This window comes from Phoenix dactylifera, chromosome 6, assembly GCF_009389715.1.
Source record: "Phoenix dactylifera cultivar Barhee BC4 chromosome 6, palm_55x_up_171113_PBpolish2nd_filt_p, whole genome shotgun sequence".
In the NCBI taxonomy this organism is placed as follows: Eukaryota; Viridiplantae; Streptophyta; class Magnoliopsida; order Arecales; family Arecaceae; genus Phoenix; species Phoenix dactylifera.
In genome coordinates this window covers 6,820,770-6,848,683 of record NC_052397.1, presented here as the reverse complement: position 1 = coordinate 6,848,683, position 27,914 = coordinate 6,820,770, and the positions used below count along the sequence as shown (strand labels likewise).

General features: G+C 39.8%; 2 long non-coding RNA genes across 3 annotated transcripts; one reads left to right on the top strand and one right to left on the bottom strand.

The window, feature by feature from the left end:
* The first annotated feature begins 6,465 nt into the window (after window positions 1-6,465).
* Window positions 6,466-12,136, top strand: LOC120111219. The gene is made up of 2 exons (XR_005512300.1): window positions 6,466-6,747; window positions 11,802-12,136. It is a non-coding gene; the product is annotated as an uncharacterized LOC120111219 (long non-coding RNA).
* Window positions 12,137-16,174: 4,038 nt separating this feature from the next.
* On the bottom strand, window positions 16,175-25,607 carry LOC120111031. 2 transcript variants are annotated; one of them, XR_005512168.1, is made up of 2 exons: window positions 24,723-25,607; window positions 16,175-18,090 (listed from the first exon to the last, which is right to left on the bottom strand). It is a non-coding gene; the product is annotated as an uncharacterized LOC120111031 (long non-coding RNA). The 2 variants fall into 2 exon arrangements; XR_005512167.1 differs by having other exon boundaries at window positions 16,175-16,731; window positions 24,723-25,606.
* Between the last annotated feature and the right edge of the window lie 2,307 nt (window positions 25,608-27,914).

Below are 27,914 nucleotides of genomic sequence, written 5' to 3'. Positions count from 1 at the left end.
ACTCAATTATTCTCTTTTGGTAGGGTAGCTAACATTCTGTTTTATTGCCATTGGTACTTAAAACACTCAACTAGCTATTTCTCATAGCCTCGGCAATTGTTATATGCTAATTTTGAGTGTGTTTTGCAACCGAACAAAACAATGGCTCATCATCCTAATGATCCTAAACCTAAAAAAATAGAAAGTTGAGCTCTTACAAGGTTGTTTTTCTCAAATTAGATCAAGGCAAGTTTAGTCTAATGCATACGATAGGATGGATGAATATGGTCGCAAACAGTTCTGGATGGATCGGAGACGGGCACAAGTGAAATTCAATCCTTGCTTGTATCTGGTCCCTAACCTAATTCAACTTCTTGGATAGGATTTGATCACATTTAATATTATCAATCCATTGAAATTTTTTTATCAAATTTGGTCAAAAATAATCAAAATATAAATCCTAATAAACATATAAATATTAATTATCTAATTGTATAATAAACATTTATATAATAAAATAATAGTAAGCAATAGGTAAATTATCAAAAACATCTTTCACCTAAGATTTGATTGATGAAAACATATTACCTATAATCAATAATATAGGTTACTATCAAATTATATTGTGAAATAAGATTAATTTTGTAGGGTTTTGAAATATAAAGTACTGTAGTTTTGGATCAGTTTGGATTTAGATTAGGAATTTAAAAATCCAAGTTCAATTTATATCTGAAATGGGTCATGTTTTTTAATCTAAATCTAGTCCAAATAAGTTTACTTTGGTTTGGACCGAATTAATTTTTTACTTATTTTGAAGCAGGTCAATCCAATCCACTTGCAGCCTTATAGATGATATCTCAACTAAGAAATAGCCTAGTGGCGGTAGCTCTCATGAAAACGGGGGAGGTTCTAATGGTTTGAAACCTAAAAGTACTTTCCCAGTATTTGAATCTAAGTGGTGGATTTTCCCTTCCCCCTTTTCAAGAAAAATTAAAGTATAAAAACTAAAGTTAAATTAAAAAGTCAATGATCTAGTAACTTAAAAGTAACCATTGTCCAATGAAGCTATTAATCGTCATCCGGGTTGACTCAAATCCAAAAGGGAGCAACAAGAAGGTGCACAACATCAATTATTCCAACCCCAGGCATCCTACAGTCTGAAATAAATAATGTAACCTTGGTACCTTTTGTTGAAACAACCTTACATATTACACAATATCATGAACTTTTTCTCTACACAAATTTGGGTTTCTATGTTAATTTATACATATAATTAAATTTCTGATCCAAGGTAACAAAAAAAAATGATAATCTTATAAGGGGTCATGATTCCACAATCCATGGTTTCTATGAGAACTATGGATAGGTTGGCCAAAGAGCAGATGAACGTTAGTGGACGAGGGAAACAAGATAAGAAAGGGGAGTTGGACCTCCATAGAAGAGTCCAAAGGTAGCCACCATTGATGGCTGTTGAAGTCGGCATTGACTCCATTGTCAGTGCCTACAGGGTGCGACATCCCCCTAACACCACCATTTTAGTGCTGTGAAAAGCACCAAATCTTTATTAATATTAGATAGAATGGGGTCAGTGTTGGCAAAGATTACTCATTATAAGCTTGACTTAGCTTACTTTTGCTGCCCCATACTTCTTTCCTTTGGCCGGATTTCAGGCTGTTGATGATCTCGTGCCAACATTTTTCACAATCTTCTTGGTCAAATGTCATAATTTTCTTCCTCCGAATTTTTTTGAGGTTATGGTTAAGTTGTCAGACCTTTTATTCTTATGTCTACATGGAGTGAAATTGTAAAAACCCAGAAAAAAAAAAGACGTTAACGGGCCGGCCCGAAAAGACCGGACCCGTATCCCTCTTATGATCGTGCCCTAGGCACGATCGTGAAGGAAGCCATTTTGAGGGAGGGGCGGCGGCGTTGGAGCGGAGGTCGCCGGAGGAGACCGGATGCCGGAGAGGAGGCCAAGCGCCGAGATCCGGTCGGCCGCGGAGGAAGTTCCTTCGGTGAAGATCTTCCACAAATCGGGTGAAGAAGCGTGGATCCGAGGGGAGTTGCTCACGGTTCCTCCTCCGATTTCTCACCGGAAGGATCGCCGGAACGCCCCGCCGGACCGAGGTAATCGTTCCTTTGTGTTTTATTTTCTGGATTTTGGGTGGCATGGGTAAAGTGTTGGCCGGTGAATCGTCGGAGAAGAGCCCGAAACAGGGTACCCCTGTTTCGGCCTCTTCTTTCCAATTTTTGGCTGCCGCCGGCCACCGGGATGGCCGAGATGCATGGCGGTGGGGCTGGTCGGGTTCGTGTGAAGGTCGGAGATGATTTCTAGGGCTTTGTATGTGATGAGGGAGGGTGGATCCGAGGTCTTCTTCCTCGGGATCCCATCTCTCCTCCTCTTCCCCTCGTCGGTTGGCCACCGGCGACGACGACGACGGTTAGGTGCCGTCGGGTGGGGGCCGAGCCACCATCACGGTGGCTGTGAGGAGGGTCTTCCGTGGATGAATGGAGGAAGGGGGAGGGGACCCAGTGTCGGTTTTTGGGGGAGGAAGAAGAAGAAGGAGAAGAAGAAACTTCTTCTTCTCTCCCACTCTTGATCGGCCACCATCGCCGGCGACTGCAACATAAACGGCTGGCGATGGTTCGACCAGTGGTGTTGTCGGGTTGGGGGAAGGAGAGGGCACAGCCACCATGGCTGTTGCCCTTGGACCAAAAAGGATTTGAGGGAGGGTGATGTACTCCCAACCATGAAGAGAGAGAAATCATCCCTTTTTTTTGGTCTCTTCACCGGGACCGGCCATCATCGCCGGCGTGGCAGCGGCCACGGCTGGCGACGACATAGACCGGTGGTACAAGGGTGGGAGTCGGGCCACCCCGACTGCCCTAGATTTGGAGGGATTGAGATGTTTGGGGACCTGGTGATGGACCCCATAGTAGATATGAATTATGGTTTAAAATATTTAAATATTAAATAATTTAGTTGTGATTTATAATTGATGTTGTAGAGGAAGAGTCGGCGGTGCCAGGAGATTTTGATCAGGGGACTCAGCACCCCAGCGCGTAGGTTGTGATTCGGATTTGTACTTGTGTCAGTCTACAATTTCTGTAAGAATCCTACAACTGAGTACCTCTTTTTATGCATGTATGGAATTTTATCTTTGGATATATTTTTTATCAGTATGTTGATATTAATTTTATGAGCTTGTATGACACATATGAGATGTACATTTTGATTGCTATGGAAATATTGAAATAATTAAATTGGGAAGAATTAACATATTTTTGAGAAATTATGAAAATATGTGGTGTGATTGGAATTTGATTGGAATTTGATTAAACATGTAAAACTAGACATGTAAAATGGGTTGGACTAACCTTGTCATGAGATAGCCTCTACGAGCTTATGCGTAGGATAGCTGCCACGAGCTTATGCGTGGGATAGCCTCTACGAGCTTATGCGTAGGATAGCCTCCACGGGCTTACACGTGGGATAGCCTCTACGAGCTTATGCGTAGGATAGCCTCCACGAGCTTACGCGTGGGATAGCTGCCACGAGCTTATGCGTGGGATTGTGCAGTCTTGGACTGGGTCATGAACTTGGTTAGTCCAAAGCCAGAAGTGAAAAGTCTGAAAACTTGGGAATCAGAGTAATACGGAAATGGATCACATAATGTGGAAAAGGATTTGTGTATATGTACTAATTATATACACTTGTTGTTTGTTGAGCTTTTGAAATGATGAAATGACATGTATTTGATGTTTTGATGATTTTATCATTATTACTGTGTGTGGCTGTTGGGATTCTTACTGGGCTGAAAAAGCTCATACTACACTTACTTTCTTTTTCAGAGGCACTGGATTTATAGAGACCATTGGGTGGTACGAGAAATAAGATCAGCATAGAGTCTGATTGCTGGATAGATAGAAGTTAATCTATCTTTTATTTATGGACATTTGAAATTATGTAATAAATCAGTACATTTTAGTTGGTTTGTTTTAAATACATTAATTATGGATTTATTGGAATTTTTATTTATCTTAGGCCTTGCATGATCTTTAGGGCACTGCTCTAGGGCTCATGCGGCCGGTCGCGTGCCGGACCCGGGTGCTAGGTTCGGGGCGTGACAGAGAAATTAAATCAGTACATTTTAGTTGGTTTGTTTTAAATACATTAATTATGGATTTATTGGAATTTTTGTTTATCTTAGGCCTTGCATGATCTTTAGGGCATTGCTCTAGGGCTCATGCGGCCGGTCGCGTGCCGGACCCGGGTGCTGGGTTCGGGGCGTGATAGAGTGGTATCAGAGCTTAAGGTTAAGGTATCCTAGGGTTTATGTTCAGGTGAGTATCAGTGGAGAATTATGATAGAAAAACTATCAGAGATTTGGTTTATAATCACTTGAGATTGTAACAAGAATGATATTATAATCTAAGGTTTAAGACCACTAGGGACTGTGGCCTTAGTGGCATTAAAGTTTGAGGTTTAAGATTATTGGAAAATGTGACCAGTTGGAATCTGAGCATGTGTTTAAGATCACTAAGGATCGTGACAGAAATATATCATAGCTTAAGGTTATGATCACTTTGGACATGACAATTAAATTCAGTGCTTAAGCTGTAAGATCACTGGGCATTGTGATAAAATGTATGCATCGGTTTGGTTTTCGATGCATACGGAAGGAAAGTATAAATTGTCTTTGATCATGATAAGAGAGGTTTGACCTAAGATAAGTGTAGGTCAACAATGGCATATCGAGTATACCATGTTCAGATATTATTTAAATGATTTGAAAGTTCAAATTTGATGTGGGTTTTGATGTGATCATACTTTTGGTTTTGCTGCTAATTATTAGAGTGGGATTTGTACGTTGATTTAGTATTGGAGTAAGCTAAGGAGATTTCATAATATTGAAAGGAACGTTCTTCGAAGTTGAAAATGTATGTGGATTATATCTAGTGTTGGCATGTTGGATATTGCAAATAGGTCTATTTCCTATGGATGTATTTGATTATTTTGAGGCCATAGAGTATGCATATTGATGGGAGAATTCTAATTATTTGAATTCTCATGTTTGGATTGGGCTACTGGATTTTACTTATAATTGTAGAAGACTATTTGATGTGTTAATTTAAAACTCAAGCCTAGGTTTAAGATTTGAGCAGGGATCTTTTGTCATTGTTGATGAAGCCACTAATAAATGTCATATTGAGTAGAGACTTCGGTCATGAGACGCTTACATGAATTATCATATATAGCATTGTTGATGGATGTTAAGAATCTTGGTGAAGGAAGATCAGGAGATCGATCGAGTTAAATTCTAATCATAGTGTATTGGCTCAATGACTTCTAACCCATTGAATTTGAAGTAAATTCTGTTGGAAGGAAAATCAATGTAGATCTTCTAATTAAATTGCTAAGGGAATACAAGAATTACCTCCCTTTAAATTAAATTTAGATATTTTGGATTCTAAGAAGGTTGTGGAGATCACGTAGTGACCTTAAACTTGACTAAAGGATTAGGGGTTAGTTATGGTAAGTATACTCTATATAAATCGAGGACAAAAAGATCTAGAGGTTTTGCTTTACTTCTACTTAAAAATTTAAAATTTGGATTTTCTTAGTCTCCATGCAAAGTGATGCTTTGGTCAGAAATCATTTTGTGACTTTAGAGAATTTGATGAGTCAGATCAGAGTGCACAGCAGAAGTGTAGTGGTTTGAGTTATTTTGAAACCGGTTAGAAAAAAAAAAAATAGTAATGATAATGCCTTGATCTGAAGGGTATTATTATGGAAGACTTGCGTTAGTTTTCTAGTAGAGGGGAATGTTGTTGATTCGTTGCCTACTGGAAGTAGTTATGGGCTCTCCTATTTTTGATAATTCTAAGAAGAATTTTGGGGCATCTCAAATTTAGCGTTAACGGATTGATAGCTCTGTGATTAAGCTTGGGTCTGGAATGATTTAATATAGTTCTTCGACTCCTAGCTCTGACATTGTTAATATATCTATTTGAACAGGTTTGCGGTTTTCCTAGGATAAAGGTTGATCATTTAATCACAGGCAAAGTTAAGAAAGAAAAATGATTATAGAATATTAAGAGCATTTGATACTAAAGATTTCTCCTATTTCTGTCAAGCCAATTATGATCTCTGGGTAGAATTAAGAGAAATTAATTTCTTTGGGATATAATTATAGCATTTTAATCCAAGGTTGGGAGTTTGGAATTCTTTTGAAGGAGATCAAAAGAACTTACTACGTGTGGTAAATAGAAAGGATCAAGTTTTGAGATGCTGTGATTTTTGTATGTCAAAATCTTGTGAGTAGGTACTCCGAGAGGGAGACTACTTGAGATCTCAGGGATGATATAACAGATGCATTTTTTTAAAGTTTGAGGCTTCAAGTAAGTCAATTTCGAGGACGAAATTTTTTTAAGGGGGAGAGAATGTAAAAACCCAGAAAAAAAAAGAGGTTAACGGGCCGGCCCAAAAAGACCAGACCCGTATCCCTCTTATGATCGTGCCCTAGGCACGATCGTGAAGGAAGCCATTTTGAGGGAGGGGCGGCGGCGTTGGAGCGGAGGTCGCCGGAGGAGACCGGATGCCGGAGAGGAGGCCAAGCGCCGAGATCCGGTCGGCCGTGGAGGAAGTTCCTTCGGTGAAGATCCTCCACAAATCGGATGAAGAAGCGTGGATCCGAGGGGAGTTGCTCACGGTTCCTCCTCCGATTTCTCGCCGAAAGGATTGCCGGAACGCCCCGCCGGACCGAGGTAATCCTTCCTTTGTGTTTTATTTTCTGGATTTTGGGTGGCATGGGTAAAGTGTTGGCCGGTGAATCATCGGAGAAGAGCCCGAAACAGGGTACCCCTGTTTCGGCCTCTTCTTTCCAATTTTTGGCTGCCGCCGGCCACCGGGATGGCCGAGATGCATGGCGGTGGGGCTGGTCGGGTTCGTGTGAAGGTCAGAGATGATTTCTAGGGCTTTGTATGTGATGGGGGAGGGTGGATCCGAGGTCTTCTTCCTCGGGATCCCATCTCTCCTCCTCTTCCCCTCGTCGGTTGGCCACCGGCGACGACGACGGCGGTTAGGTGCCGTCGGGTGGGGGCCGAGCCACCATCACGGTGGCTGTGAGGAGGGTCTTCCGTGGATGAATGGAGGAAGGGGGAGGGGACCCAGTGTCGGTTTTTGGGGGAAGAAGAAGAAGAAAGAGAAGAAGAAACTTCTTCTTCTCTCCCACTCTTGATCGGCCACCATCGCCGGCGACTGCAACATAAACGGCTGGCGATGGTTCGACCAGTGGTGTTGTCGGGTTGGGGAAGGAGAGGGCACAACCACCATGGCTGTTGCCCTTGGACCAAAAAGGATTTGAGGGAGGGTGATGTACTCCCAACCATGAAGAGAGAGGAATCATCCCTTTCTTTTGGTCTCTTCACCGGGACCGGCCATCATCGCCGGCGTGGCAGCGGCCACGGTTGGCGACGACATAGACCGGTGGTACAAGGGTGGGAGTCGGGCCACCCCGACTGCCCTAGATTTGGAGGAATTGAGATGTTTGGGGACCTGGTGATGGACCCCATAGTAGATATGAATTATGGTTTAGAATATTTAAATATTAAATAATTTAGTTGTGATTTATAATTGATGTTGTAGAGGAAGAGTCGGCGGTGCCAGGAGATTTTGATCAGGGGACTCAGCACCCCAGCGCGTAGGTTGTGATTCGGATTTGTGCTTGTGTTAGTCTACAATAGTGTTGGACATCGGGCCGTGCCGGGCCGGCCCGGCCCAGGCCCACCGGGCCCAAGGTCTAAACGGGCCGTGCCTGGCCCGGCCCGCTTATGAAGCGGGCCGTGCCGGCACGGCCCGTCGTGGGTGCAAAAGGAAGCCCGGCCCGGCCCCCGGCCCGTCTATTGGCGGGCCGGGCCGGGCACGGCACGCCACGGGCCGTGCCAGGCACGGCCCGTAACGGGTGCAAACGGGCCGTGCCAGGCACGGCCCGCAACGGTGAGGGGTGAGGAAAATAGCCGTTTCCAACGGCTATTTTGGGAAAAAGTCTTTTACCCCTCCCAACAGTCCAATAACGGCTGAATTGAGGGGTATTTTGGGAAAATTTTTTTTTTGGGCTTCTATAAATAGTCCTTTCCTCCCTCATTCTCACCACACCAAACCAACTATTCTCTCCTTCTCTAATACTATTATTTCTCTCTTCTAAAGTGCTCTTCTAGCAATTTAATTTTTAGTTTGCATTTAGCAAGTGTTCAAGTGCTACACAAGAGGAGGTTCCTGTTGAGAAGAGAAGGTCACTCCTGTTGAGAGCACAAGAGGAAGCTCAGAATCTCGGCTCTGCAGCTCTGCCTCTGCCCTCCGACCCTCTACTCAATTCCTCCAATCCTCCTTGTGGTTAGTTTTTATTTTTTTAATTCATCAATTTAGATATGTCATCTTTTGAGGAAAGTCAGTTTGGCATTCCTCCTGTTTCTGAGGGAGAAGAAACTAATCCCCAACCCCATGTTCCTAGTTTCTCTAGAACTAGTGAACCGAGTGAAGATCAAACCTCTTCTCGTAAGAGGACTAGTGCTGTATGGACTGAATTTGATAGAGTTATGGTTGATGGAGTCTGGAAAGCTAAATGTAAAAAATGTGCCAAACTTTATAGTTGTAGTAGTAGTGGGGGAACAGGGCATTTAAAAAGACATCAAGAGAGTCATAGGATGCATGATTCTCATGCTCAAACTCAAAGTACCCTTAATATACAAGGGGGATTACTTGTAGGTAATTTTGCATATAATCATGAAAATCAAAGAAAAGCACTTGTAAAATGGATAGTTAAGGATGAATTACCTTTTAGTTTATGTGAATCTTTTAATTTTGAAGAATATGTTCAATTAAACCTACAACCTGCTTACAAAAGAACTAGTAGGCGTACATTTAGAAGAGTAGCTATGACTAACTTTTTAGCAATGAAACAAAGTTTAATTGAATCACTTTCTACTTTAAATGTAAAAATTTCATTAACTTCTGATATTTGGTCAGCATCTGTAGGTAGTAATTGTTTTATTGCCATTACTGCTCATTATATTGATAATGATTGGCAATTAAATAAACTTATTCTTGCTTTTCGTGCTTTTGATTTTTCACATTCTGGGCAACAAATTTCAAATATCATTTATCAAACTGCATGTTCATATAATATTAATGATAAAATTATGTCTATTACTTTTGATAATGCATCTAATAATAATTCTGCTGTTGCATTATTAAAAGACTCATTGCATCCCATGTTAGATGGAAATTTATTGCATATTAGATGTGCATGTCATATCTTAAATCTTTCTGTTCAAGCTGGCATGGGTATGATTCAAGATGTGATTGGTAAAATTAGAAATGCAGTTTCTTTTATTCATGCTTCAAGATCAAGACTTCAAGAATTTAAGGAACTATGTATAAATCATGGTAAACGTTTTAAAAAATTTAAACTTGATGTAATTACTTGTTGGAACTCAACATATAGCATGATACATGATGCATACCCATATAGAAACTTATTAAGTGCATATATTAATGATCGTGGATTAGGCTTTACATTGACTGAAACTGATTTGAATAAAGGAAAAATTTTGGAAGATTTTTTGCTTAGTTTTTATAATGCTACTAATGTTCTTTCTGGTATTTATTATCTAACTTCATGTTCATTTTTACAACAAGCATATATAATTAGTCAAAAATTTGCAGAACATAGATATGATGATGTTTTAATGCCTATTATTGACCTAATGGAATCTAAATAGAATGAGTATTGGGACAAGATATGTCCTATGCATAACTTAGCTGCTGTATTTGATCCTAGAGTTAAATTAAATGGCGTGCTAATTTTACTTGATGCATACTGTGAAAATATGATTAAAGATCCTGAACCTGCTAAAAATGAGGTAAAACAACTTCTTTATGATATTTATGCTATATATGATGAAAAAATTCGTGGATCTAGAATACAAATACAAACCTCTATTCCTTCTTCTAGTAGTTCTCGTTCGTCATCTATTTTTTCATTCATTGCACAGAGAAGACACACACATGCTTCAAGTTTATCTTCATCTTCTTCATCTTTAAGTAGTGAACTAGAATTTTATTTACGAAATGATCTTTAGTCTGCATATGATGAAAATCAAATAGAGAATCTAGATGTATTATCTTGGTGGAAGAGTGTTAGAAATCAATATCCTGTTATGTCTGCAATTGCACGCGATATTTTAGCTGTGCCGATGTCCACGGTAGCATCGGAATCCGCTTTTAGTGCAGGTCGGCGTGTTCTTGACGAAAAGAGAAGTAGGATGACGGGCGAAACGGTGGAGATGCTTCTCTGCTTCAAAGATTGGTTGGATGCTGAGGCAAGACTTCAAGATAAAGGTGGACATAATACAACATCCTCTGATGATGATGATACAAACACTACTGAAGACTGAAGAGTGAATACTGATTCACTGAATCACTGATGATTAGTAAGATTTCTTAATTTTTTATAATCGTACATTTTTATTGTATTCTGGAGGTCAGACCAAGGTCCAAACCTCGGCCCTTTGGCCCCTTTCTTATTGTATTCTGGAGGTCAGACCAAGGTCCAAACCTCCCTTCATGTACCATTTTGATTTAAATTAATAAACTGGTAGGGGTCTATGCCAAACCCCCCACCATTAAGGTGGCTTTATATTCATAAATCCTTAGTTTTCAATATTTATTAATTTATTAAAAAAATTTATGAAGCATTAATTTTTATCGGGCCGGGCCGGGCCCAGGCCCGGACCGTGCCAGGCCCGCGGGCCAGCCCGGCCCAGGCCCTGATGGGCCGTGCCGGGCTGGCCTGCGGGCCGTGCCGTGCTTGGCCCGCGGGCCTAGAGCGGGCCGTGCCGGCCCAGGCCCGAAGCGGGCCGTGCCTGGGTCGGCCCGCGGGCCAGTAACCTGTGACCCGGCACGGCCCCTTTAAATGGGCCGTGCCAGGCACGGCCCGGCACTGTAGCTATCGGGCCGTGCCAGGCACGGCCCTCTTCGTGCTGGGCCGTGGGCGGCCCGGCCCAGTGCCCAACTGGCACGGCCCTCTTCGTGCCGGGCCGTGGGCGGCCCGGCCCAGTGCCCAACTCTAGTCTACAATTTCTGTAAGAATCCCTACATCTGAGCACTTTTATTTATGCATATATTGGATTTATCGTTGGATATATTTTATCAGTATATTGCTATTTGTTTTTGAGCTTGTATGACACTATGAGGTGTGCATTTTATTTATTATGAAAGTATTGAAATAATTAAATTGGGAAGGAAGAACATATTTTTGAGAAATTATGAAAATATATGACGTGATGGAAATGTGATTAAACATGTAAAACTAGACATGTAAAATGGGTTGGACTAATCTTGTCATGAGATAGCCTCTACGAGCTTATGCGTAGGATAGCTGCCACGGGCTTACGCATGGGATAGCCTCTACGAGCTTATGCGTAGGATAGCCTCCACGGGCTTACGCGTGGGATAGCTGCCACGAGCTTATGCGTGGGATTGTGCAGTCTTGGACTGGGTCATGAACTTGGTTAGTCCAAAGCCAGAAGTGAAAAGTCTGAAAACTTGGGAATCAGAGTAATACGGAAATGGATCACATAATGTGGAAAAGGATTTGTGTATATGTACTAATTATATACACTTGTTGTTTGTTGAGCTTTTGAAATGATGAAATGACATGTATTTGATGTTTTGATGATTTTATCATTATTATTGTGTGTGGTTGTTGGGATTCTTACTGGGCTAGAAAAGCTCATACTACACTTACTTTCTTTTTCAGAGGCACTGGATTTGTAGAGACCATTGGGTGGGACGAGAAATAAGATCAGCATGGAGTCTGATTGCTGGATAGATAGAAGTTAATCTATCTTTTATTTATGGATATTTGAAATTATGTAATAAATCAGTACATTTTAGTTGGTTTGTTTTAAATACATTAATTATGGATTTATTGGAATTTTTGTTTATCTTAGGCCTTGCATGATCTTTAGGGCACTGCTCTAGGGCTCATGCGGCCGGTCGCGTGCCGGACCTGGGTGCTGGGTTCGGGGCGTGACAGAAATCATCACATTATATATCAATGCAAAATCACTTGCAAGTCTTGGCATTAAGCAATTGTTAAGATCATTCATTATCATATTTTCATGTTTTTATTTTTATCAATCGTAGCTTAGGCCAAAGTGGTTTTAAGGTGTAAAACACAGTCATCAATTATTACAATTTCAATAGCATATGAATACAACCCACTATCCTTCTTAAATCTTAGATTCATGACCAAAAAGTAATTTTTGTATAGTGGTTCTCTTATTTCTCCTGCTCTCATAGTTTATGAACAAGATAATCTAATGCCATGATGGCATTAGACTACTGATCTTTTTTCACATCCGTTTCTTCTTCCTTAAGAGGAACATCTCCTAGTAAAGCATGAATATTAACCAGAATAAAAGCAAATGCATTTCTAATAAGAATCCAGGAATAACATCTTTTTCCATGTATCAAATCAAACCACCTATGGACCTACCTCATTCAGTTGTAAACGATCTCAGATATAGATGGAATATCTAATCAATGGGGAAATGGTGTAGAATTACACAACTAGTCTTCTCTAGGTGGTTCTAAGTAGGGATATCAAATGGCTAATGCTCGCAAGTCGCAAAGGAATGGATAAGGTAGGGATATCAAATGGCTAATGCCAACGAAGGAATGTCACACCATTCCAGGCTGTTTAGGAGCTGTAAGAGACTACGATATCAATACCAACATGGTGCAGTTTCCACTAACATTAAACATTAATTAATAGACAGATTAGATGTCTACTAACGAACCTAATCATTCTCTTAGTGTTCATGCCCATCACACAAGTGCGATCCTAATGCTGTAGATTTAGATATAAATCTTGCAAAACCATGGATCAGAAGAAAATGGAGACCACTGGAAGGCGTTAACATGATAGTTTTAGATTTGGAGTTGGGGAAAGCCCAAACTAATTTGTAGAGAGGGCAAAAAGTATGCCAAAAACACCAGGGAAAAAGATAAAATAGGCAGCACAAAAGAGAAGAAGGGGCTCATTCAAATGATCGAGAAATTGGGTCAGTCGTTCAAGTTTTCTATACTATGGCCACTCGAGAATAAACATCGACAAAAGAACTTGCTGCTTAAAGTTTGTAAACTATAATTTACAGAGTTAGTAATGATATGTCTTGAAACCGACCATACTCGTTGTGACAAACCGACAAACGAGAGCTCGCTATGAAGCCTTCGATCAACTAATCAAAACCCATCATGTAGCGGATCCAGAAGTGTATAGAGCCTTTCAAATTTCAAACCCTTCTCCCAATTGGCGACTGCTCGGCCACAATTACAAGCGGTTTCCATAACCGCATGATGAATAAGATGCACGGTCGAAACACCCAAGCGTAAACTTTAGGATGCGCAATTTATTACTAAAAATGGCCAATTTACAAGCCCGTTTTTTTCGACGACAGATGTTGACCCTCATCTATATAAACAACTCTTGGAGGATCCTCTAGGTAAGTGCTCTTGAACCCTAGAAGTGCTTTGTTATTCTCTTATGCTGTCACTCTACCATATTCTCACAACACCTCCATTGTTTCTTGAGAGTTAATCTGACGTAGGTATCGGAGGGTCTTCTTTGGATACTTTTTAGCAAAAAGACTTTTTTTTTATCTTTGTTGTGGTAAGTCGGATCCCACGTCCGAGCAAAAGTCCAAACAAGATCTCCGCTATTCAATGACATTTCAGAGATGATCAGCATAGAAGCCATCACAGTACAAATGCAGCAGTCGATCTCCCCGATCTGAATAGTCAATAGTTGGAGCACTTAGTAGCCCACTAGCTCGGCGCCGCTGGTTTCAGCTGCAGTAGACGAAAATGGCAATGCATCATTTTTCCAACCATAGTGAAAACATGATGACAAGGTCATTATCATGGTACTGTTTCATATTCCGATTTCCTTGTCTTGAGCATGATAGATTTTTGGCATATCTTATCTTTTGGCTTGCAACTATTTAATCTAATCCATTATTGGCATTTATTCCAAGTACAGTCCACTGACTTATAATTGCAAAGCCAGGACATATAACGTATATTCCAAATTAAAAAATATAAAATTTATTATATAACACAGAATAAATCCAGAATAATATATTTAATTTTAAACATTAAAAAGAGGAACAGAGTAAAAATAAATAAATAAATGAAATCAGATGAATAAAAAACATTCGGGGAGACATACGGTGAAGAGTTTTAGACTTCAATAATCAGCAAGCTTGTTGCTATGCACCGGATGGAGGCTAGAGTCTGCCAGTCTGGCATTCGTGACTATGTTTGTCTTAATCTGAAGATAAGGATTTTGGTGCAAATTAAATCCAGTGCTTAATTTTGACGTGATGTTTGATGTTGAGAGGAAAAGCCAAGAGACACCAGACTTGCAAGATTCCACACCATGGCCATCCCAAGAGATGCCTCTGGATTTGGACGCATGAATCATGACTGAGACCAGCATGAAGCCAAGTAGAAGTTTTGGCAATGGATGACCCACTAATTATGGACTCGATACATTACCCCGAAGTTTCTGGCAAGGACATTAAAGGTTCACATATCAGCAGTAAGGATTCCTTGTATTGCGATAGCAATGAAATATAAGGATAAAGAGGGTGTGGCTCTATATTTTCAGAACTTTGTGCAGAGTTTTTTTTACACTAATCTCGCATGAACACAACTAGCTCAATCACTAGAAAGAAGATTCATAATTCAAACCTAATTTTCTAAGGACCTGGGTAAATAAATATTCATCAAGTTTATCACTTTGTACACGACCTGTTCCAGTACAACCTGAAATCTACACACAAAGTTGAATTAGATTGCACAACTATTTGCTGGCCTAACAAATTAAGAAAGAGTACGCGATATGGATCTCCAGCTGCTGGATGCAATTCAATGTTATATCTATCTTTAGAGTGAAAGGTTCGGCTCTAGAAAGCACAAAAATAACGCAGATTGTGAACTAAATATTATTTCATTACATGTGTACAGTCTTGTGTGTGTTTCATAACATCTTTCAAAAAAATTAGCGCCTCATGAAGAAGGTTGAGATATCCCAAGCAAAGGAGGAACATAGAATATTAACTGGAGAATCAGTGGATAGAGAGATTGCCAGCTGAGGGATCTAAGAAGAGACAAGCAGATGACAGATAACAAATACAGCTTAGAGAACAAGGGCTTTTGTAACAGGTATTAAGCTGTTCTTGAGGACTGAAATGCCTGCTTTTCAGCAGTACACCGAGAAAACCCCCATTTGAGCTCCATCCCAGGTACATTTAAGTAATGCGCACATATATTATACTTCTCGAAATTTAGACACTAAGGTAAAGAGCCTATTGGAGGATTCCATTTCAATTTGGCCCTGGTTTCTTTTTGTGATGCAAGAGTAAATGCAAATTTTCGGAATTAAACATTGTTTCTTTAAAATTTTATCCAATAATGAGGCATTATTGGAGGACCAATCTTTGTATGCATAAGTTTAAACATAACCAGAACAGACAGGCTTTTCTTCCACAATTTTTGCAGGTCTCTGGATAAGTCCATCTTATATGACCATAATTGCCTTCTCTAAATATTCCAAACTTCATTCAGCGCCGCATGAACCAAAGTTCTCAAGAACACTGGAGCTCAGCTCAATAACTGACTTATTTTAGCTCGTTCAATTAGACAAGCAGCTGAGCTCAAGCCTCATGTTAAGGGGTGAACTTATGATTGCAAAACTAAGTTGAAGCTCAAGTTCAGCTTGACATTAAACTCAACCAGCCTAGTTTTTGACCTCTAAATTTCCAGCTAAGCTTCGCTTGTCTCGTTTCTTTATACGACAAACTTTGATGTTTGTCGTACAACTCATCCATATTTCTTAGGTTCTTACCCTCCTCCTTATAGACCATTAAACATATCTAGGGATTCCTGGGATATTATCACATATGCCCAAATTGAACAATCAATCACCTCACCCACAACTAATGCAATGTCTCAATTATCATTCCTTGTACCAGTGACAAGTAGCAGACTGGCCGTCACACTGGGGTATCACAGATGTTGAGTTATTAATTTATGATAAAATAGAATTATGAGAACCTGATATCATGAGAGAAACTAGACAAGACTCAGGATCCAATATATACAAGTTCAGTGAATTTGTTTGTTGCAACAGCTTGTTACAGTTGGGCTTTTGTCTGTCAACACTCAGACTTCTTATAGTAAATAAAAATATGGTCCTGAGGTTGGTCCAACTGTTCAGAAATCTCATCAGCCAATAGGAATCCATCCTCTAATAGTATGCTAGAGCAACTTCACATCACTTGCAGTTACAACCAAGGTCAAATGAAGCAGTAAGTTGTAAGCTGTGACATTCTTATAACTTCCACAAAATTTGCAATCATGTTGCACCATAATTCCAATATTAGAGTTAATACTAAGTTTTCGTGGGTCAAAAGACCAATCAGTTCGCTCACAAGTAAACATCAACACAAGTATCGAAAACTAAATGTGAATTCAACTTCCTCTGCTCCAAGCTATTTACAGGTTACTAATTTGAAATGCCATGCCTTACCCTATCCATGTCATTGTATTTTTGTTACAGCACCCCCTGAAGATATTCTGGTTCATCAGTTCCATAGATCACAGGTACTTCCAGATGCTGACTATATATAACAGAAGCAAAATTCAATTGTTAGTTCATACGGATGTCACTGATGTAAAATATGAGGTTGCTGACCTTGATCCTATGCAATGCTGATGCTGCTAAAATTTGAACATCAAGAATCTGAAACTGAAAGTTCCAAAATCTGAAGGAAAATAGATTGAGACATAAAATTCAATTCTAGGAGTGGCCTATTCTGTACCACAACTACAAGCTCATTGTTTTTTCGTGCTCATCAGAGCAAGATAATTTTTACCAAAAAAAGAAGAAGAACATCTGATCAAGTTATTTTCATGCGACAGAAAACTAACAAAAGCAGATAGAGTGCAGCAAATTTGCTGCCCACAGAGATTGAATGCTAGCCTCAAGAAAGTCTCTTGTGATTTCGATTTCTGTTCACCCAATCCTAGAGTATTCAAGGCTCAATTACTAAATGGTAACATAATACAAGCATACCTCAGCCTAGAGTAGAGCTACAGTCTTTCCCTTGCTATTTGGTTTGAAGATACTCTAGTAAGGTCACTATACAGTTTTTCGTGCATTTGGATATGCAAAGCATATCGAGATTCCATGAAAACTTGTAAGAAATATACCCAGTAAATAAAGTAGTAAAACACATTAAGCTCATCTGTTACAATCACAGGCAAAATCGAGCCCATGTCTCATTCATTTGGGGTCTGCTTATAACCAATTTTGACAATTTACTCTACGATTATCATAAATGAGCCGGTCTAGGGACAGATATGCTATTGCAAGCAGTGCTCCCTCTCTCTGTGGACAATTTTGCTGCCACGAATGGTGCTCTTAACATCTTCCTGCTGTTATCCACACCATAGGTGCACGCACCTCTCTATCATATAAAATTCTTTATCTACAAAACTAGTTAAAATTTACCAAGCAGTTAAAGACTGTGCAGAGGCTTCATATACAAACCCATCTCCTATTTCTAATATCACAACCATTAGTATTTCATCCAAACAACACCCATCTACACAGCCACTTGGTTGTACATGCAACCATCCAGCACTTTGACCCAATATTTAGATTCTAGCCTCCATAACTACATTCTGCAGCCAGATCCTAGATTCTAAATAAGCAAAACTATCTAGATTCTGTCTCGTGATACCTCACCATTATATTATGACATTTGTGCTCAAAGGCTGCATAACATAATGCACGACATTACAGGACAAATGAAAGAGGTTCTCATATTTTCCTCAACAACCCTCACAACTGAACAACATGCATTGGGTTAAATTAGTGTTTTGTATTTTGTGAGTCATTAAGGCTCTCATACCTCTCATGTTTCCTTGTCCTTCACTCCTTTCCAAATCCTGTGTTGATGGAGGCAAACTATGATCTGCAGATGGTATGCACACGGTGTATATGACATCAATATTATCATGCATCATGATCATCCATCCTAGTAAACTATAGCTGGAATCAATATTATTCTATGAATGGAAAAAGAAGACATAATGACGATACTTAGATGCAATTAAATGTCATCAAGAAAGAGGGTCTTAAAGTGAATGATGTTGAGCCTTTAAGTTCCGAGATAACTAGTTAGCGTGAAGGCAATTATTGAAGGAAATAATTAATGGTCAGATGGTGGCTGGCCTTGTCAATAATTTATTTTAAAATAAACTTTTCTCCTGAAGAAAAAGTGATGGGTTATCCTGACTCCATTAACTAAACATCCTTGTACGGTAAGAGAAAGGGAGGCTCAATCATGGTTAAGAGGACTACAGAGACCTGAAGCTTGTATAAGATCAGAGTGATCCTCTCTTTTGAGTGAATGTGTCCCCAATTCTTATTTTCTATTCTGCCATCTCTTTTCATCAACAAAGTTGCCTCTCTTTTTTAAGCACTCTCTTTTTGTCTTCTTTTTCCACTGCATCAATGCCCATCATGTCCTCATTAGCCTTTCCTCCTAACATCCTTCATCATCCTTGAAGTTTACCTATAACCCCTATATCTCCACAATTAAATCTAAGGAAGCTTTTGAAAATTAATCTCATCCAACCCTTTGTACAAGTCCACAGCAACCCAAAATACTCATTCACCTCTTGGCACCTCAATTTTCAATCCTAAGCCTCCAATACATAGAAGCCCCAAGAAGGAGTTGGTTTAACTATCCAACTCCCTACTCTTCTTCTATCCAAGGGTAGAGAAAATAAGGTAGCAAATGAGAAAGGAAGACTCTACCACCTTTTCTTTCATACTCTAGGACCCTACTACTCTCTTCTAACCCTAAGACACCTGCCTCCCACTTTCATCTGGAAATGGAAGCCACCAAATCATCCCTAATCTCCCACACTCTATGCTATTTCACCCATCTAAATCAAGCTTAAGGAAGGAAGACCCTTACTTTACCCTTGGTTTGGAGCTCTATCTTTTATGGACCTGTTATCAAGGGTATTAGGTGGAGAAAGTGAACAATGAAGAAAGCAATGGCCGGGAAACACTACATCGGTTTCTTAACCCTTGGATTGGAGATCTATCTGGTGTGGACCCATTATCATGGATATTAGGTGGAGAAAGTGGACAATGAAGAAAGCAATGGCTGTGAAACACCACATCGGTTTTCTAACCTTCCTCTCTCCTCTCTTCTTTTCTTTTATTTCCATCTCTTATTTTAGGCCTAATATTATAGTTAGAAGCCTTCTTATTGGGGTGATTGGTGATGCTCCTTTAATCCTCCTCATCTTGGATTGCAATGCAATTATTGTTAAAAAGATTAGTGGCATGGTTTCTTAGGATTTTTACCCTGTTTACAAACTAAACCCAAGTGGCAACTCCATAATAGAATATGTGTAGAACCCTATGAGCGCAACCAATAAACATTCTAAAACTATAAGCATCAACTCCATGAATCATAAAAACTTTTTAAAAAATACTATTACTTTTATAAACAAGAATTTATAGACCAACAAATCATGTAATGGTCATACATGAGGATTTGCAAATCACATGGTTTGAACTTTCACCCAAAACTCCAAAACTATGTTAAATCTCTCTCTCTCTACATCTGCTCTTTATATACCAATGTCAATGGACAAAAGATTATCTTTTCCCTCTAAGGCTTTTTTCTATTATGTTTCCTCTTTATTCTTATCCTTCTTTCTGATCATGGTCATATCTTGCACTTTTATTTTCTCCTTGGTCTCCTTGCTTTGTTTCTTTTTTCAGAATTCAAATTTGAGTATTTAGCATTAAACCTTTTGATTTCAAAATTTAGCCACAAAATAACTCAAATCTATTTATTTAACATAAATCTCCTGCATTCTCTCAACATATGCTTGATAGACCTTCACACCACCCTTTTCTTTCCTTTTCTTTTCTTGCCTTTTGCACTCGTTTTTAAGAACTCAGTTATTTTGGATAATTCAAACATTTGAAGCTCATGTCTTTTTCAACGATCGTTGCTAACACAACAAATTAATAAATGTTATTACTCTTCTTGCAGCGGCGTAAATGCCTAAAGGTTTTCGTTGATAACCACCAAGTATCATCTTAAATTTATGTGTGTGGCTTAATAGAGCCACCTTCACCAATCTTTCTTATTAAAGGCCCAACCTCCCTTAAGATACACATCTTTGAAAAGTAAAGCATAATATAGGTTTTTCTTTTACATAATTAAATTAAGCCTACATCAATATATTTCACATTGTCTACCTAGAAAAGATTAGATAGATGCAAGCAAATAATAGCTCGAAACATCGTAAGAGAATTTAGTGTGGCACAGTAAATTAGCATGAAGAAAAGAACATTAACATCCTTCCACTTGACAATTTTCTTCAAAACATCAAGAATTACTTGGAAAGTAAAAAACTCTATTCTTGGTATAGACAGGTTTAATCTATCTTAAGGCCTTGCAAAAACTCATAAAAAAATTGAATCGCAGAAAAAAATGATGTGAACCCCTTAAACTTTAGTGGTTCCAACATTTATATGTATGGACTCCTAATATCATGTTCAAATTAAAACATCCCTGCTTGTTATGTACAACAAATGAGGCGATTTTAGCTCAAAAAAGAAGAGCAACTCACACTAAAACTTGCGATTCAAAAATTGGATTGAATTCTTTTCCCCTTGAGGGTGATCCTACAACAAAGAGTTAGAATATGAACAGCCTCTAATTGGAGGAGTTGCATATTAGTGAGATGAACATCAATAGTACTCCTTTTTCCAACAATCAAGGCCAAGCCATCAATGTATGGCTATTGAATAAAGGGTTCAATTTAAAATAGGATTGGAAGGTCAAATTTTAGTTGGGTTAGAAATATGGCCAACACAAACCAACATGCATGTGACAAAATCAGCAAAACCACACCTCTGCCTAATTTATACGAGTTTGGATGAGGTCCTAGTCAGCATGGCTAACATTTTAAAAAATAAATTAAAATTGTATAGAAGGGAAGGAGCTATAAGCAATCCTCAACAATACTAAAGATTATATATGAAGGTTGCAACCTAAGAAAAACATGCATCTGGTGTGACTTTCCTTAAAGAAACTTTGGACGAAAAAGGACAAGCTGGAAATGTAAGGGTAAAAAAGAAGTGATATAAATAATACAGCAAGAAAGGATGTTTGTGATCATGAGTGAATTATGGAGAAATGCAGGATGGCAGGATGCCAAAGTTTGTTATAAGATGTCAGGTATTTGGTGAGAGATCATTAAGGGCACAGGAAGAATTATGTTAGTATGAGATTATAGCATGTAGAAGGCACTTTTTTTCTTGGAAAAGATTACATATAGTTCGCCTGCTTCTTGATCTGTGCCAAGGTGGGTGATTTTAATCACAAGGGCAGGGAAATGCTTTGTGATGACTGATTTTTATAAGTGTGATGGATAAGGAAATAGGACAGTGGACTCTCATATCATGTATAAGGTGGTTAAAGGAAGCAACAGTTTAGTGGATAAACATGTCTACAGGTGAGAAATTTAACAATGTACTTTTGCTACTATGTTGCATATTTTTTTGATTGGTGGACCAAGTATGCTAAGAATGAAAGGTTCCATTCCTTACTTATTTATAATTCAAGCTCTTCTTTAAAAGGGCATGTCGGGGATAATTGATACACTTAACAACCTTGGAGATCTCTTGCTTGTGGGTCTTTCTTCAGCACTTTCTTTTTCACCACTCTGGTTTCCTTCTCAGAAACTTTCAACATCTTATGTCTCTGCGACATAAAACCTATTATTTCTATATTTTGTTCAGTTTTATGTATAAGGTATCATGCTACTTCAGGAAAAAGGAAACTTCCATTATAATCATCAAATTCAATGTTGTAATTTTCACAATTAAATGGAAAATCCTGGCTCTTGAATAGGTTTTTCCTCCAATTGAAATACCATGCTAAATCTGCAATAATCCTGAAAGATTGACCAAACATAAAATGCCAACCCTTTTCCATGCAGTGAGGCTCTAGTTTAAGCTTGACATTACTCCAACCAGTCTCAAGATGAACTAGTCTGTGGACCAAGATTGGACGTGTTTGTTGATACTTGCAATTTATTACCATTTTTCCTCATTACTAAGTTGGGATAAATGTAGACTATGGAAGCAAAGCAGGACCATATACTAAGTTGCAATTTATTACGATTTTTCCTCATTACCATGGTTGCCATTTTTATTAGTGAGAATTACCTGAAGGCATAAAAATGCAAACGTTATTACAAATATGAGCATTCTACTCATCATTTCACTTCCCTAATATTATAATGTTGTTTTAAATGAAAGTAAATGTCTTGGACAAAATTAACAATACAAAAAATTGAAGAAATATGTTATAGAGCTGTTTGATATCTGGTAACCAACAAGAATGCAACAAGTTAGGTAAGAATTACTTGAAGTAATCAAAATGCAAATGATATTACAAAAAAGAACATTCTACTCATATTTTCACTTCTCCACTATTATAACGTGGGTTTATAATGAAAGTAAGAATGTTGGAGAAAAAATCATCAGTAAAAAGAACTGAAGAATGTAACATTGGCTGTTTGATGTCTGATAACAAACCCAAACAAAATTTATTAGGTGAGGATAGATTGAGGTCATCAAAAATGAAATCATTTTACAAATATGAACATTCTACTCATTATTTCATAGCTCCACTGTTATAATGTTGTTTTCTAAATTATAATGAAAAGTAAATATATTGGAGAATATTATAAATAAAAAGAATTGAAGAAGAATACTATAGAGCTGTTTAATATCTGATGACAAACGCGAACACATGTCGCAACCAATAAGCAGCTCAAGTTCAAACCTGATTAACTTATCAGGTTTGTATATGAAACTTGCAAGATCCAAGTGATATCCACCCTTACCTGTTTTACACCCCTAATGAAATCATGGTTATCATAACCCACTGACATTAAAGTTTAAATAGCACAAAGTCTTTAACCATGCTTTCGGCTTATTCTAGCACTTGTTTCTGTCATCTTGTAAGTACCCTGCTGAGGTGTACTTTCAGCCATTCTTAAGGGGTCAAGGTCAAAGTTTGGACATGAGAATTTGGTGATGTCTAAATTTTAATCTATCCATTGCCTAGTTTCAAAATCCACTAGTTTCTTCCAATTCCACGCTTTCATACAAAGGCAAAGTCAAACCTTAACAGTAAGTCAGTTAGAAGGAAATGAATGTAAAGGGTCATTTCAATATGGTGAGGAGACAACTACTCATCCTTATTGCAAGTACGATGCTCACACCAGGAACATTGAGCAGCACTGTCAAAACTGATGCACTATTTTTTTTTCCAGGGATTGGTCATGTTAAGAAGATCATTACTTGGAGTTGTTCATTGCCTAAATCCTAATAAAGATGGGCAGACGAAGAAGAACAATATCATGCATTTGGTTTAACAAGAAACTTGAGGGGAATAAACATTTATACTTTCTAAGACTTTGAACTTTATGATAAACTTGCATTGTAATATCACCCTTGTTGTGACTGATTGTCACCAACCTTTTTCTGATGAGTTCCTAGTTGGTCTTTTCTTATATCCTCCTGATAAAAGTGAGAGTCCTTGTTTCAAGTACCACATTCTTATTTTTACCCATTTGCTTTCCACAAAACAATTTAAGAAAATGGATGCTTTGTCATGATCACCAAGTTTAGCATGGCCTTGTCATTTCATGACAAGAATCCTTGAATGGGGTACTTTTTCAATATTCATATTGACTTTCTACTAAATCTGAAAGGGGCCTAAAACCCAACTTTTTACAAGTGGAAGCCCCTTTGCAGCTGCAACCTTTGGTCACTTTTGCAGCTCATATACAGCCACCATATCAGAAAGCCCAAACATTCAGGATGTACGTGGTTTAACTTTGACAAGAACCCAGACAGAGTAGGCCTGTACCCAAACCACCGCCTTTGGTTTTGTCATGTTATTACCTTTATGCTTTATTATTCAGGATTTTGATTCTCTTGCTAAAATGAGTTATTTCTCGATCCCATGCTATGACATATACTATGAAATTTCTGATATTCTTTCCTGTCCTGTCGCCTGAAGTTGAAAGGGCATTAAGATTTTCTAGATAGAGGCCTTTAGTCAATACAATTCAAAATAAATACAAAAATAAAAAATGAAAGCAAAGTTAATTATGCATGCAAGGCAAAGAAATGCATGCAAAATCTCAAAAACAAACTACGTATAAATGAAAAATGATCGACTATTCCAATTAAAATTTTTTGTATCCGAATGACAATCTGTTAGCTAGAGCCAGGGCCTAGCATACCTATTAATTATTATCATACAAAATTTATATAACCAAAATGACAAATAATGTGACCCACCCAGGTGATTGTTCTATCCTTAAAAATCCTCAGGTTTAGCAGTCGATTAGGTCTACATAAATTCTGGGCAAAAATGTCACAGACACCAAAGCAAATAACTTGGTCCTGCTCAATCAGAGAAATGTAAATATCAATCAGAGAAATGTAATTATTAAAGGTGATTATGCCAGGGTTTGCTGGAAGTACCTGATTCAAAGAAAGAAAGAACTGATAGCAGCATCTTGGTGATCCTTCCAAATGGTGTCTCCATGTTCTTTTGCTGAATACAAATTATGATCTTCTCTTATGCCTCCATGAGAAATGACATGAACTGACAACTTTTTCCTGCCAAGTCCAGATTAACTGTAGGATGTGAATGCACTGGCTTGATAGAAGAAATCTCTAGGCATGAAGCATCCCATTTACAATTCCTATCTTCGAATTACCGCTTCTGAAACCTCTTATAAATGCTATAAGACTATCTCCAAGACTGCTCAAACCACTCCTCCCATCTAATTTGGTGCCAGAGCTAGGATACAGCGCACTCAATCTCTTCTAATCATCATCGATCTCAGACAATTCCAACACATGCCTCCTTGAAATCAATCCATAGAGGAAAAGAGAACCAGAACCTCACTTTCTCTCACCAATCCCGACGCGCACCGATGAAGTAGAGTCAGGGCCCCAAGAAAATGGGCCATAAAGAATCGAAGAGCTCCCAAAACAGAGATCAGGAGTTCAGAACAGGTCATCCAAATATAAAACTTCCTCTTTAGCATCTGATCTCTACATCACTGGCACCATGGACCTCCTCCAAGCCGCCCTCACTCTGTAAGCAGCCTCTCTGAACGCAATAAGGAGAGCTCCATGCATAGTTGCTGGATACCGCCGGTTTGCCCGGCTCTCCAGCAACGAATCTCAAACTTAACTGGCGACAAGACCTCGGTGGCTTGAACCCTCCGTCAAGCGGCCGAATTTATCGATCTCTCCATTCCAGAATCGTAAGGAAACAGCAAGCCAAAACCCAATCTTTTGATGGTCTCGTGTTTCTGCGGTGGGAGTTTGGGGACGATACTTTAAACACGTATTTTTAATCACATATCGCAAGTATGATCTTAAAACTTTAATTCAAGCAAAATTATTTTTTCTTAAATAATTTGTTTGAAACATGCTACTCGTAATTTCTTTCTCTATATTTAAAAATATAACAATAAAAATTGTTGAGTAATTTAAAATATGATTGATTATTTGATAATTCTATATTTCTTTCTTCATACATATAAGTGTTTAGGATATTTAACAAATCAAAAAAAAAAAGGTAAATAAAGGTAAACTACCAGAAAATAAAGATAAAAAGAGGCTTGAAACTCTCAAGTTCAAGATAAAAGATACAAGAACTACATGCTAGTCAATTGTACTACCATCTTGTATTTAGGAATTTGAATTAAATAATTGTACAAAAATCTTTTCTATTCGAACCGATTCTCATTAAGAAGGCTTAACCATTCATTAAGAAGGCTTAAACAAAAATTATCTTTTCTGAAGGATTGATATCTAACTACAAATTTTGGACTTAAAAGACAACTTCCCTACCATTCACAATCACTAACTCCATGTCTCCATCTAATTTCTCTCAAGGAAGTCTCATGCCCCTCAAAAGGTGACACAATCCACATGATTTAGGTTACTTTCATTCTCCATCTTCGAGAACTTAGAAGTAACAAGTTGTTTGATACTATCTTATAGCTATCCTTGTTTGGCATGGGGCCTAGTTAGTAATTGTCTAGGTGTTGGTTTTCTTGAATTGTCTTGGGGTTTTTGATACTCAATTTGCTCTTTTTGAGTGAATTGGTACCCAACCAGCAATGGTAATTTGATGCATTTTGATATTGTTGCTGGTGGTCCAAACCGAGAACGATTGGCACAGCGGTGTGAACGGGGTTCCCTTTGAGTTGCTTTGGTTGCGCTCCGCCTTCCGCCGTGAAACCTGCAAACAAGCCTCGCACCACCACCGGGGTAGTGGGGGCCCTCCGACGATCAAGTCAGAGGAGATCGAAGGAGAAGGAGAAGGAGAAGGTAGCAGGTGAGTTGATACTCTGGAAGATATATCTTACCCTCCCCCTTCCCCCCCAGCCTCATATATATCAGGCTGGGGGGTTTTTCCGGGGATTCGTCATCGTGTGGCACGATGGGGCTGCCACTGACATGGCCGTTACAGGGCGTCGTGGGGCAGCGCTGGGTACAGCCATGGCAGGGCATAGTGGAGCTCCGCTTTGTACGGCTGTTACAGGGGATCGTGGAGCAGCGCCGGATACGGCCGTTGCAGGGAGTAGTGGAGCAGGGGGCCGCGGCGTGCCTCAGAGGAACAGTCTGTTGTTGTCGAGAGATTGTCGACCCGAGGTCGGATTGCTGGATCAAGGGGCAGCCGACTCGGGGTCGGGCTGCGGAGCTGAAGATATCCAACCCGAGGTCGGATTGCTGGGTCAAGGGGCAGCCGACTCGGGGTCGGGCTGCGGAGCCGAAGATATCCGACCCGAGGTCGGATTGCTGGGTCAAGGGGCAGCCGACTCGGGGTCGGGCTGCGGAGCCGAAGATATCCGACCCGAGGTCGGATTGCTGGATCAAGGGGCAGCCGTAGTCTTCCTGGGCGTGCGCGCCGGTCACGTGGGGCATGGTGGCTAAGTTCCCCCGTAACAGTAGCCCCCCACTCCCGAGCCTGGAACCAGGAGGGGAACGGGTGAAGGGAGTGATGCTTCGAGATTGCCGCCATCCCTCGGAAAGGCGCGCACGCTCCGAGCTTCCCGCCTTCTTTATGGCGTATGGCAGTTGTCGCTGATCTGGCGGTCTGCGGATTTCGGCGGACATCCTTCCTTAATGGCGTCGATTCGCCTTTGGGGTGCGAACAAACTTTCGGCAGCCAGGCGTCCTCTGGCGTCACCGAGGCGTCACCCGCCTTTCCACCTATTTAACCGGGGGGCCCTCCCCCGTCCGCCTTTCTCTTCACAGGCATCTTCAAGTTTCTCCCTTGTGCCGCTGCCGTTGCCGCCGAACTGTTCGTTCGCTCCTCCTTTGACGCTCTCGGAGCCGTTCTTCCTTCCTTTCCGGTGAGTTGCCCCACTCTTCAATTTAGGGCTCTCCGTACTTTCTCCTTTCGTGTTAGTGTACTCCAGTCGTTCCGGTGCCTTCCCCCCTCTTGACCCCGTCCTGACCGTAGGTTCACTGGCCATTAGGGATGGACGAAGTAAGGGCGGACCGCATTCAGTCGGAGCTGGTCCCTGAAGACCTAGATAGGTTCGTGGCCCGGTACCACCTTCCCGAAGCCTGCAACATTACGCTCCCGGGGCCTGAGGAGAGGATGTCCCATCCTCCTCCAGGGAAGGTCGCCATCAATGAGGACAT